Source organism: Apis cerana, linkage group LG15 (genome assembly GCF_029169275.1).
Source record: "Apis cerana isolate GH-2021 linkage group LG15, AcerK_1.0, whole genome shotgun sequence".
In the NCBI taxonomy this organism is placed as follows: Eukaryota; Metazoa; Arthropoda; class Insecta; order Hymenoptera; family Apidae; genus Apis; species Apis cerana.
This window is the reverse complement of record NC_083866.1, coordinates 4,437,010-4,449,302: the sequence shown is the minus strand read 5'-3', so window position 1 is coordinate 4,449,302 and position 12,293 is coordinate 4,437,010. Positions and strand designations below refer to the sequence as shown.

The 12,293-nt window shown below is 40.3% G+C and overlaps 1 protein-coding gene across 2 annotated transcripts in view; it reads right to left on the bottom strand.

The window, feature by feature from the left end:
* LOC107996610 (photoreceptor outer segment membrane glycoprotein 2-like) overlaps positions 1-12,293 on the bottom strand; it is a 244,243-nt gene that overhangs the window by 51,038 nt on the left and 180,912 nt on the right. The gene's annotated exons all lie outside the window — the stretch shown is intronic.

Below are 12,293 nucleotides of genomic sequence, written 5' to 3'. Positions count from 1 at the left end.
AATGTAAGATTTCCTTGTTCTTTGCGGGGCGGATAATCGACGGTTGCGAATCGAGATTGCCAAGAAAACATTGTCGATGGAAGGGGGATAAAAAATTTTTAAAGATCTCGCTGGAATTGAATTTATCGTACGGCAATTTGACGAAAGTATCGCGATTCGAGTAATAATTGGCAAGACGTTGGTAATTAATTTTAATTTTAAGAGTCTCAATCTCGGGCGACGAGAGTCGAGGTATTATTTCAATAATCAAATACGTAGAATCAGAATTTTCGTGAAATGAAATCGACAAATAAAAATATTTGTACAAATTTACAATTTTCTATTTCTGAAGCAATTTCTTTTTCAATTTTAATTAAAAAAAAAAATAAGAAACACGAGAATAACGTCAATATTCGCGATGTGCAATCTCCCTCTCACAAATTTTTCAAACAACCCTTTGACAACCCTTTCGACACGTATCGAAAGACACGTTATTAGTGACAGACGCGTCTCATCCGTCGAACCCGTCGTTGGTTTATAATAATAAAGCCGGTATTCGGAATTCGGTATAAAATTCAAATGGAAATTAACGCGACAGGGGCGGTTTTCAAAGAAGCCACCCTTTAGAGACGGTGGCGGAATCCGCGATAATTATCACGGGGTAGGAAATTTTCGCGCCCGCCTTCATATTATTTTCCAACCCCTATCCGCGTATACACACATATACATACGTTTTTCTCGCACGAGACGCGTTTGTAAAGAAGAAAAAAGGGGGCGGAAGCCTTGGTATCGATGTGGGATTAAAAAGAACGGAAGGAACGAAGGGGTGGAAAGGAAGGAAACGAAACGGCGAGTTACACGTTTCCGCACCAATTAACGAAAGTTTTCTCTCTTGTGTTTGCCGCTCGCGTTTCATCCTGTCCCACCATTTGTTGCGAATATTACAAATGACACGAGAAACTGAATACGGCGAGCCTTAACACCGAGGCCTTAGGAGAAGAATTTTTATTTTATTCCATTTTCCATTATTCGTTCTCTTCGTGCACTCGGTCAAACTTTGAGAACAATGTAATGATAAACTCGAGGTTTTAAATTTTCGATACGCGAATTTGCGAGAAATAAACTCGTTAAAGATGAAATCGCAATTGTACTGCCTTTGTTCAATTCTTCGATCATTCTATCGAGAATTTAATTCCAGTTAAATTGAGACGCGATAAATGATTCAGAGCTGTGACGTTCGTTCAATTATCCGTCTTCCTTTACTTCAACGAGAGTCAATCGTCCTGTGGAAATTTACGAAAATGTAACGAAGCGAAAAAATCATTTGTATCATTTTTTTTCTTAATCGAAAGGTTCCATATTTTTTTGGAAAATTTTTCAATGGACGGGAGATAAAGGAAGCTTGGTCGATAGAAGTTTCTGGTTACGCGGTTATGACGAACAAACCGGCTCGAGAGGATAGGGATCCATCAAAATGGGAGGAAGAATCGCGTTTAACCGACAGTTTTCCGTCGCCCGACAGTCGACCCGTTTCCGCTGATTCGATTTCCACTCGGCGTATTTGCGAATAAACGTTGATACACGCGGCAATCGGAATGTTTAATAAACAGGGACGCGGAATACGGGCTCTCTCGAGGGCTAATCGATCGATTTCTCGTCGATTCGTTTTCCCTTTCCGCCCTTTGTTCGCTCCTTTCGACTCGATCTTCTCTCTTGCTAGGATTCGATTCGTGAAATGGAAAATTTCTCTTATTCTTATAACGAATACGATTATCCGATTTCTAAATCGATCGAGATGATTACTGCGCGAGGGAAGGAAGCGCTTGCTTTTGTGCAAGATGCCTTGGCAAAACAAATCTCGTTGGCCGCTTTTGCAGCGATACATGGCGACGAGGAGGGAAGGAATAGGGGGTGGAGGAGGAAGAAGGAGTCGGCGGCCTGTTCACCAGCCCGCACGACGACATTCAACGGGAACGACAATGCACACTCCGCTGCACTTGCTGCTTAATGTCATCCTCAAGCCTGGTGCCTGGTGCCATTAGTGCACGCGTACATGCGCTTCGAACGCCGTCTCTCCCTTCCTCCTCCATGCACCACGCGTCATTGTCGCGGCCGACCATGCGCGAGGCTTTGCTTTCCATTCTTGGGACGATGAGGGGACGCTGCCTTCGTCCATCCTTCGTGGATACGATTTTTCAAGTTCGATGACGCGTTGCGAGGGAAGAAAGGAAATATTCCAAGGGGAAGAAGCGTTTTTGGAAGCATCGCTGCTTTGGAAAAAGGGATAATTAAGGAGGAGGTAGTTAGGATCGATCGATGGGTGGATGTTGTCGGTCTTTCGAGAGTTGATAATTGGTGGTAAGAAGCTTCTTAGGAGGATGCTCCTTGTGAGCAGGATAATGATCAAGATTCTCGATTAATGTGGTTGATTAATGTCGTTCGATTTATAGTTTGGGGTTATTCGAAGTTAAGGGCTAGTTTTTCCCGCGTTGTATCTAATTTTGTAACGGAGTTTGACTCGAGGATTTGAATATTAAATAAATTCTAATGAGGTTATTTGGGGAAACTTTCAAAATAGGAAATTTTCATGAAATTGTCGATGGAAAAGTGTTGGGTTCAATTGGGAATCAATTTGGGAGAGTTGAAAGCGGAAAATGTAAACTAGAAATTTCTAAACCGGATTGCAAGTTGCATCGGAAACATCAGATTCAAACGAATTCGGAAGCTTTCAGTTTCGCTATTCGATTCGAAAGCGTCGAATTCGGTGGATATATCCATCTGAAAGCTTTCTACTTGTTGCCGTCCACTTTCCTCGAATTCAAACAAAATTTAAATCAACCATCTAAACCATCCAAATAAACCCCCAAAAACGACCCCGAGATTCGAGAAGAATTAGATTTTAAATTTTTCCGCGATCGAAATTACGGAGGATGGGAAACAGAACAAGATTCCTCTCCTGTTTTTTTTTTTATTCCAAGATTCTGCTTGTTGCAATCGTAGATAGAGACGGCTCGAAACTTAATTCTCAAGAGAGGAGGAAGAGTCGAGTCTCGTTGCAGCAACGAGAGTTCCTCGGCGCCATGATAACGGCTTATGATGCATAGTGGTTACGATAAGACAACCGTTTGTAAAAATATTGCTGTGCAACAACTGTGATTGTCCTCGATACGATACGCTAAGAGGATGTAAGAAATATTCAAAATTCGAAATCGAATTAAATTATATATCTTCTTAGCATTTCGAAGAAAATTCCTTTATCCAAAGAAATATCCAAGAAAATTTTCTTGTCGTGGGATTTTCGAAGATGAAAATTCGCAATACAAAACGATTGAAGACGATTGTGATTTTGTGCGGGTCGGGAAGATACCTTTGTATTACATCTCTATCGGATAATCCAAGATTTGGAGGAACAGTTTGATCCTGTGTATTTCCTTAATTTGTGTCGAATATGCGATTGAAGCCTAACGCCCATTCAAGTTAGACTTAGTTTCCATGCGATCCAAGCTTAACCATTCACGGAATAACTCGTATCTACCCGACACTCGGAGTAAAGCTAACCTCAGCCTAACTTAAATGGAATCGTGCCACCCCCGTAGACTTCGCCCATCTTTAACTTACGCCTAAACTTCGATCTAATTCGACGCTAAGTAACTGGCAAGAGACGCTCGAAAACGTAAACTCGAACGTTTGCCTTATCCCGTATATAAAATTCGCGAGACGTACGCTTTATCCATTTTCGACCTATCCTCGTTAATTCTCAATAAACCACCCCACAACTCCTCTCACGTCCATCGCAAAATTCAAAATTCTTCCACCACGCGTCCAACCCGAATTATTCGCATTTTTGAGCGACACAAATTTCCAAAAATCCAATCTTGATCCGAGAAATTTCCGGAGCAAGGAATCGAGCCTTCCCAAAATTTTATTCCCTCTCCAAATCGCGTTGGACGATTCGCTTTCTCCGGAACCAACAGCCTGCTCTCGAAAGCACGCATCCATCACACCCTTCGTGTAGCCTCGCCTCAAAACCGCACCAGACCAGATCTCCTCTCCCGTAAAACCATCAAACATCCTCTGAGCATTCTCCAGAGAGAGAGAGAGAGAGGAATCCAGCTGCATTTCAACGAAGAACCCAACCAAACCCAGCCCATGCTGACATCGCAGCGTGACGTGGATGTCCAGACGAGAGCCAGAGACAGGGATATCCCTCCGTGCACGAGAACAGTAACACAATAATATCGCACGATATACACGCGACGGGTTCCTGGAAGGAGAGGGGAAAGGAGGATGGGACAATCTCGTCGCGAGGTCGCGCATAAATTCCGCTCGGATCGACCGTTTGAAGGGTCGAGGTCGCGAGCCTCTTCTTTCTTCTTAATATCCCCGAAAAGAGCTGGCGCCACCCAGCTCCGGGAAGAGGATAGCCCAGATCTCTTTCGACTTTTGGGAAGAGGGTTTCTCTTGATCTCGTGAGGGGAGGGGATGAATTACGTTCGAGATTAAATTTGGGCGTTTATCTTCGCTCGAGTCGATTGGATCGATCCGATTTTTAACAAAGGAATTTTATTTCGTTAATTATAAGCTAAAGATTTCTATCTTTTTTTTTAGAGAAACGAGAATTTGATACGGAGAAGTTCGGAGAAAAAAGTAAGAAAGGCTATCGACGAAAGGGTTGAAAAGAGTAATAGCAACTTATTAACTAGATTTGATCGATTCGAATTCGATCATTCATCGACGAGGAAACAGTCTCGATTCCATTCTTTCCAGCTCTCGAAAGGATATGAAAGGATTCGATGAATTTTTAGAATCGAAAAATATATGCATATATATTAATGAGTAGAAATTTCCAATTTCTTTCCCTCTTACGCAATTCCTCTCGACAATGTTATTAACTTCGTTCGATGAAAATCACGGTGCATTTATAACGATGAATTAACGGGGACGAGGAGGAGGGGTGGACATTCGTGCAATCAATAAGTCGAGCTTGTTATGTGAAACCGATTGATACACAGAGAACGAGCGAAACGTGCGGAATATAAATGTTTCCCACAAGCGCCGGGTGGGAATAAAACGACGAAATCCACGTAACCCTGAACTATGTCGGCGGAAAGGAGAAAAGAAAGAAAAAAAACGATACGAATTTTGGTAATTCCATTGTTTAATACTCCGCTTTTTGAAATTTCTTTTTCTTCTTCCAATCCTGTTCTTCTTTAATTTTGTAGAAAACGATAGATAATAAATTATATACAATACAAAACGATGGAACGAATAATTCAAATCTATAATTATATATCTTTTAAAAATAGTAATTAAAGGTGATAGAAGATCGAAGGTTCGCAACGGTTTGGATCCGAATAGCATCGAACGATATTTGTTCCGCGTTTAATTTAAACCTTCGAGCTAGTTGCGACTCATGATTGATAAAAAGCTTTGAATATATCGGACGAAAAACGACGAAACAATTGAAAAATTTAATTTGCCACTGTACTACCGGCGTTTAGAAAGGAGAGGGGAATCGAATGGGTGGCCCAGTCCCGAAATTTTCATCAAATTCTCTCCCTCTGTAACGAGAATATCAACCGACGAATCGATCAACGAAAAAGATGAGGGTACTCTGGGTGCTGGGGACGCGATCAGCTGGAAATCATCCTGGTCGAATAAAGACGCTTTCAAAAATTTAGCCCATTCCAGGAACGTTTTCAACAAGAGAGAAAAGACCAACTGTTCCATTTTATTCCAGTAACAATAATTCTATTCTTGCTACGTAAGAAGCTCGAGTTGATTATGCAATTTCTCTCGAATCGAATCACTTTTTCTCCAAACGGAAACGCTTGGATCATCGATCTATTGCGAGGGAAAATTTCTCGAAATTTGGATAATTAGAAATTTATCCATCAAATCTCGAAGTGAAATTAATCCAGAAGAAAGAAAATTTTCCAAAACTTATAATTCTTATAATAAAAATAAAGATATCTCTGTTACAGATGGTTCTTTCGATATCTCTTTCATAAAATAGCCACCCCGATGATTCTCCATCGAAGTTGCAGTCCGTTACTATTCAGCATTTACATCGTGATACATCGTGTCTGGCTTTAATGTCTTCTGGCTGCCAGTGAAGGCGAAATTCGCGATGCTTGCGTGCAACACAAACGCAACAGAAACGCGTATGTTGAACAGCCGAGAAATTTGGAATAGCGGCGGTGGACAGGTGTCTCGATTCGAATTCCAGTTTATCGAGGCTCGTTATTCCCCAAATTCTTGCCATTACACGATCATACGAATAACGACAATTTCCACTGTCCGAATTCCTTTTATAAAAATACCAGACGACAGAAATGAGAGAAAGTGTCTAAAATTTCGAGCTGATGAAATAAATTGCCAAATTTCTCGGACGATGTTAGTTTGAAGTTATAACAATTGACGCAATACCAATCCACGCACAGATGGCTCGAGGTCGCGACAAAGCCCGCTATTTTTTCCAGCCCCGGTGTGTACGTTTAGAATTACGTAGATGTCACGTGCAATTTACCGTCGCGTCTGTTTAACGACGGGCATCGTGACAAACAAGTAATTAACAATATCAGCCGGCCGGGGGGCGGAGCAAAGAGCAATTTGATCGTTAAATTCGATTTAAAGGGCTGTCCAACTTGACATGGCGCTCTCGTTCTCCTTCCGTTCTTTTTTTTCTCTCTCTCACGTCAAACAACGACGTTTTTTGTTCCCTCCCCCCTCCAATTTTCCGTTAATGGAAACGATAGAATGGAATACAAAGTCCCCCAGTCTCGTGTACAATATCGTGGATGGAATCACGTGACGAACGTCTCGCGCAATTAGACGAGAATTAACGCGCGACGAACGGATGGTGTTTGAGGGGAATGGAAAAGTTAAGCTGATTATCATTTACGGTGAATGCGCGCAGGGGGAGGGAGGCAGGAATTTTATTCGTTGCTTTTAATAATTTTTAAGTATATTTTGTTAATAGCGGTGGAAAGTTTTGCTCGCGCGGAGGATGAATAAATTCGTATGGTTTTTCTTATCGAGGAAATCGATTGACAAATTTTAATTCTCGTTCAAAAATTGTATAATTAAATTTTAGGTTGGCTTTTCTCGGTTAAGCTGAAATTGAATCGGGAAAAATATTATTCACTCCATGTATATTTCACTTGGTTATCTCCTCGAAGAGGATTTATCTCCTCGTCTGATCGACTTGGAGCGTTTGTTTGTCGAATTCGTGGACGTTGAAACGTCCCGTTGTGCAAAGGGAACGGGTGAAACGTGGCCGTAAGCACCCTTTGTTAGTATTCACAAAGGGATAAAAGTGAATTGAAGTGTCGAAGAGAGCGAGCGCGAGGAACGTAATTGAACGTTTACCGGCCACAATAACCCGGTTTAAAGGGACGTGACTGTTTATTCGACGTCGTTGAACGTCAAGTAAAATTCATGCCGAATTCTTACGCTCCCTTTCGTTTCCCCTTTGAGAAAAATGCAACTATCTGTGTATCGGCCGAAAAAATATTAATTCGTCTAAAAAATAGGGTGGATTTGTCCGAGCCAGAAATTCTGATTTTAATGCCTGCAAAGTGTTCATGCGCAGAACAATTCGAGAAGAAATCAACAACCTGTACGCAATTTGTACGCGCAAAAATTTCTTTTAAAAATAATAAAAATAAAACTTCGAAGGGTTCGCTTCCCTCTTTCGATATAAAAAAAATCCATTGCTTCGTTTATAATTTTCAATCAGAATATAAAAGTATTCGATTATCGAGGTGTTCGTCAAGCTTGTTCGAATTATTCGTCGGCAAATATCCCGAAAAGTATAAACAAAAGAAGAATATAATGAATAATACGAGAAAAATGTAAACGAACCACGATGGAGGAACGTAAACAATTGGTTCATAACTGAACAAGCCGACGAGAGTAAACAAACGAGCCATGGTTGTAAACAAACAACACCATAATATAAACAGAGAGATGGAAATATAAATTCGATGAAATTACTATATCCTTACAATGTGTTAATAGATCTATCTGCTAATTGCATGCTCGCACAAATACTGTTTATCCTCATATATATATTTATTTGGAGATTCTTAAAAATATTCCATTCAACGTTTTACGATCGTGAAAATCATCTGTTTGCAAGTGGCGGTAAAAATTTAACCCCTTTATACAACGTTATACAACGCGGCAAGAAGTTTAAATTTTCATTTAATAATATTCCACAATTTTCTCTAACAACACGAGTCTATAAATTAGGCGAAAATCTGAAGGAGATTTCAAGAAGTTTATATTCCAAAAGTTTGATCCGTTGCTGTACAAAATTCCAAGAACACAATCGAATGTATATTTTTCCGCGAGCGAAGAATCACCACCCTCTTCAGACTCGAATCGAATTGTACGAGCTTAATCTGCGGGCCAAGCGAAAAAGCCAGGCGTGAGAAGGGAGAAGGAGATGTAAACCGCGCTCAAAGAGCAACATCTCCCGCGGGATCGACGCTCCACCACCTTTGGATCACGAGTAAACGGCGTTGTTTCAATTTACCCGGAGTTTAGAATCGGCGAGGATTCACTAGTTTTTTGGATTCGCGACAAAGCGCGTTTGAACGAAAATCGTGCTTTTCCAAAGGTGTTTCACCGCCACCTTTTGTTCTTATCCGCTGCGAATCGATTTTTCAGAGAGAGAAAAGAAAAAAATACAAATGGATATTGTTTAATCCATCCGTTCCTTGCACTTAATGGAAAATCAGCAAACGGAGACTTGTTGGAAGGGTGGGTTTGGAAATCGATCTCGAAATTTAGGAGGGAATGAAATTTGAAAAAGATCAAATCACAATACTCTTAAAACATGGCTGCTCGTCATCGCAGTGTTCAAAATATTGATCGATTTCCGGGGCAAAATTTCTTTAAAGACTTAGAAACGAGAAAATTGGAGAAGAGTAGGATGTACGAATTTTCGTGAATCGCGTTCGTTCATTCATTCAGCGGAAGCGACAAAAAAGTTTCCGAATTAACTTCCTTAAGCAGCTTTCTGCCGCGGCAACTGTCTCATTTAAGTCGTGAAACTTCATAATGAATCTAAACTCGCAACTCTTAACCTCTCGACTGCAGCAAAGTGAATTATTCTTTCCTTTATTTTCTTTTTTCTTCTTCTTCTTCCTCCTCCTCTTTTTCGAATGACGGTTTAGTCTCATTTACCCGGCGCGGAAGCACGCCATCGCCGGAAGTTTCCCGCTCGGTGCGGGTTTCAACGAAAGAATTTCAAGCTTCTGCACGCCACGGAACCTCGATTCAATCTTAAAAGACCTCCTAAGACATCTTCGACTCTCTCGCAAAGTCTTGTTTTAAAACGGAACTCGCGCAAGAATTCCGAGATTGTTTCAACTTTGATAAATCTAAATATAAACATTATTCGATGGAATTTGTTTCGAAGAATTAGTTTCGTTGGACGATTTATTATTATATAAAATGTACTACGCGTTTATATTCGAAACAATTAATCTGTCCCGTAAACGAGATTTGATCTTGCAAAATTTTTCACAAGAAACGAGATTTCCTCCATCATAAGCTTAGTTTTAGTTTCATCCTTTAAAACTGCACTCCTTTTTCATCAATTTTTCGTAAATAGACGCGCATTTCTTGCGTGAATATTTTAAAACGTACAATATACTACGGAAATGGTGTAGAGATTCTTAGAAATTAATCTAATACAAATTAATTCGAACGATGACGACTCGAGTGTTGTTCAAACATTGATCGTGCGCTAAAATTTCTTTCGACAATTAATTTTCCGATTATATTTCGTAAAAAAAAAAGTCGAATCGAGAAAAGAAAATCGCACACTGTTCGAATTAAACCTCGGAAAGTTTAACCTCGAACAATAGAGCGGTTCGCGAGGTTGCACACAGGGAACGCGTGTGCGTACATCACGGAAACGAGAAAGGGCCACTCAACTTGCCGCTAACAACTTTAAAAGTTCTGACTAAACGAGAAATTGCATTAAATTGCGTTTCACCGAACCCTTTCCACCACGGCTCCATTCTGCACGCGGGGCTAATGCTTCTCGTGGTCTTGATAATCCTTCCATCTATTCCCTCCCATATTATTCTAGACCATCTTTTTTCTTTCTCTTCTCCTTTTTCATCATCGAGGTCCATAACCTCAAATTTCTAATTTCGATATCGCGAATCGAATCGAAGGGGTCTTCCGCCTTCCTCCACTTCTCTGTCGTTTCTGCTATTCTAATTTCTTTTCCATGGAAAATTTTCGGCAATGATCGAATAAAATATTCGCAATAATATATCGTAATCCTTTTGTACCATTTATCTTACAATCGAACAGATTATAGACTTATAGGAACTTCAGGAATAAGTAAATTCTTCAGAAAAGTTCTAAAAATCTTTGGATTGAAAATTCGGGGATTGGAAAATTGAGGAGAAACGAACAGTTGAAAGTTGGGGACTATCGAGCCATCGCTGGGTTAATGTTTGAGACTCAATTCGAGCCAGCATTCGCCGATTATAAGCGTAATTCGAGGGGCTGTTGCGGCGATCCTCCTCCCTCTGGCTCTTCGATTCTTGCTACCCTTCCACGCGAACACCCTGTTATCAAGCTAATTAGCTTTGCGCGGGGTATCGGAAGGGCCTGTTACGTTTTATTGTAAATACGGCCCTCGTTTCGAGATGGAAAATGGATGTTGATTAGTAAATTGGTTCCTGTTTCGATAATTAGAGGATTTGGCTTGCCAAGCGAAAGTTAGCAAAATAATCGATTAATCAAGAAAAAATAGAATATCAAGAAATTATTAACGTGAAATCAAATTTATCTGGAATAATTCTATATACAATTAGGAGAATTGGTAATTGAGAAGCTTAAAAGGAGAAGGGAAAAGGAAAGGGAAATTTTCTATCATTCTCCAATTAACCTATCGACCAATCTGCACTATCTATTGCGGTCTCGTTAAACAAAGTTTCAACAATATTGAATTTTATCAACCGCAATATCGTTCCAAACTAAGCCTCCGCTTCCAAAAACTCGTTACTAACTAAACCGTAACCAGAAACTTTATATTATTACGGTTCCCGTGTAGAGCAACTATCGTACAGCGTCGATAATGAAATTTATCATTTATTATTTATTATCGAAGAATTTTTCAAAGGGATAGTAATTTTCGACAAGACGAAGGACGATGTAACCAGGAAATCTATGAGCCGGGGACACGTGTCAAGGTGCGATTTGAACAGCGGAGACGCGCTGCTAATGCTCGCGTCTATTTGGCTTTCTCGCGTCGATTCTGCTTTGATCCTCGAGCGTGTCGCGCCACGGTTTGCTACACGGCTTGCAACACGCCCTGTAATTTCACTTCCGCTCGTATTGCTCCTATGATCGACCGAAATTCCCGATTTTCGAATTCTTCTGTTTCTTTCTTTATCCTCCAATTCAATAATTAATATCCATTTTATCGTGTGTTCGAAAAATATCGCAAAATATTGTCTTGTAACGCGAAAAGCTGTATATTCAATCTTTTCACGCTCGATGATGCAATAGTTTAATTATAATAGTTTTGTAACATTTCGATCAACGTGAAACGATATATCAGATTTAGTTTCTTTCTTTTATCACGAAAGAATTTCGTGAAAAATTTATCGAAGATTAATAAATACCCATCAATTCCACCAGAAATCGTTCCACAATTTAGGAAAAAAAAATTTGACCTCCCTCGAATCTCTTTTCTTACAACTATTTGCCCGAATTTCCATGTAACCGATAACATCCCCAAAAGGGATGCAAGAGGAGCTTACGGGGATAGATCGATATCGGGCAGACAGTTTGATCGTCGAACCCGACTAAAGCCGCGTTTACATTAAGCGAATTTGGTTGAATGAATCGGTAGATGAAGGAGAAGATGAGCTTATTTCGAAGATTATTTATAAATTTCTTTTCTTCAAAAATTCGTTCGAGTATATTCGCATATCCTCGTTCTCAATTGTCAAAGAACATTTCAATTTTCAATTAAATCTCTCGACCATTCAACTATTCCGTCAAATATCATCCCAATCGGATCGTTTATATAAATCGATAAACCGTACATCTCTGGCCACATAAATCGTTGGACGAAAAATCGATGGCTTTAACCGAGCGAAGGCAACAACGACTCAACCCCTTTCCCTAAACGTATGCATGACTCTCGACCGATTCGTCCCTGTTAACATATAAATTGCCGCTTAACGGGCAGACAATCGGGGAAGGCTCGGTCGGCGCGAAGGTGACGACGGTTAAAGGGAAACGAAACTACCCGAAACTGCGGTTGGGGAGGT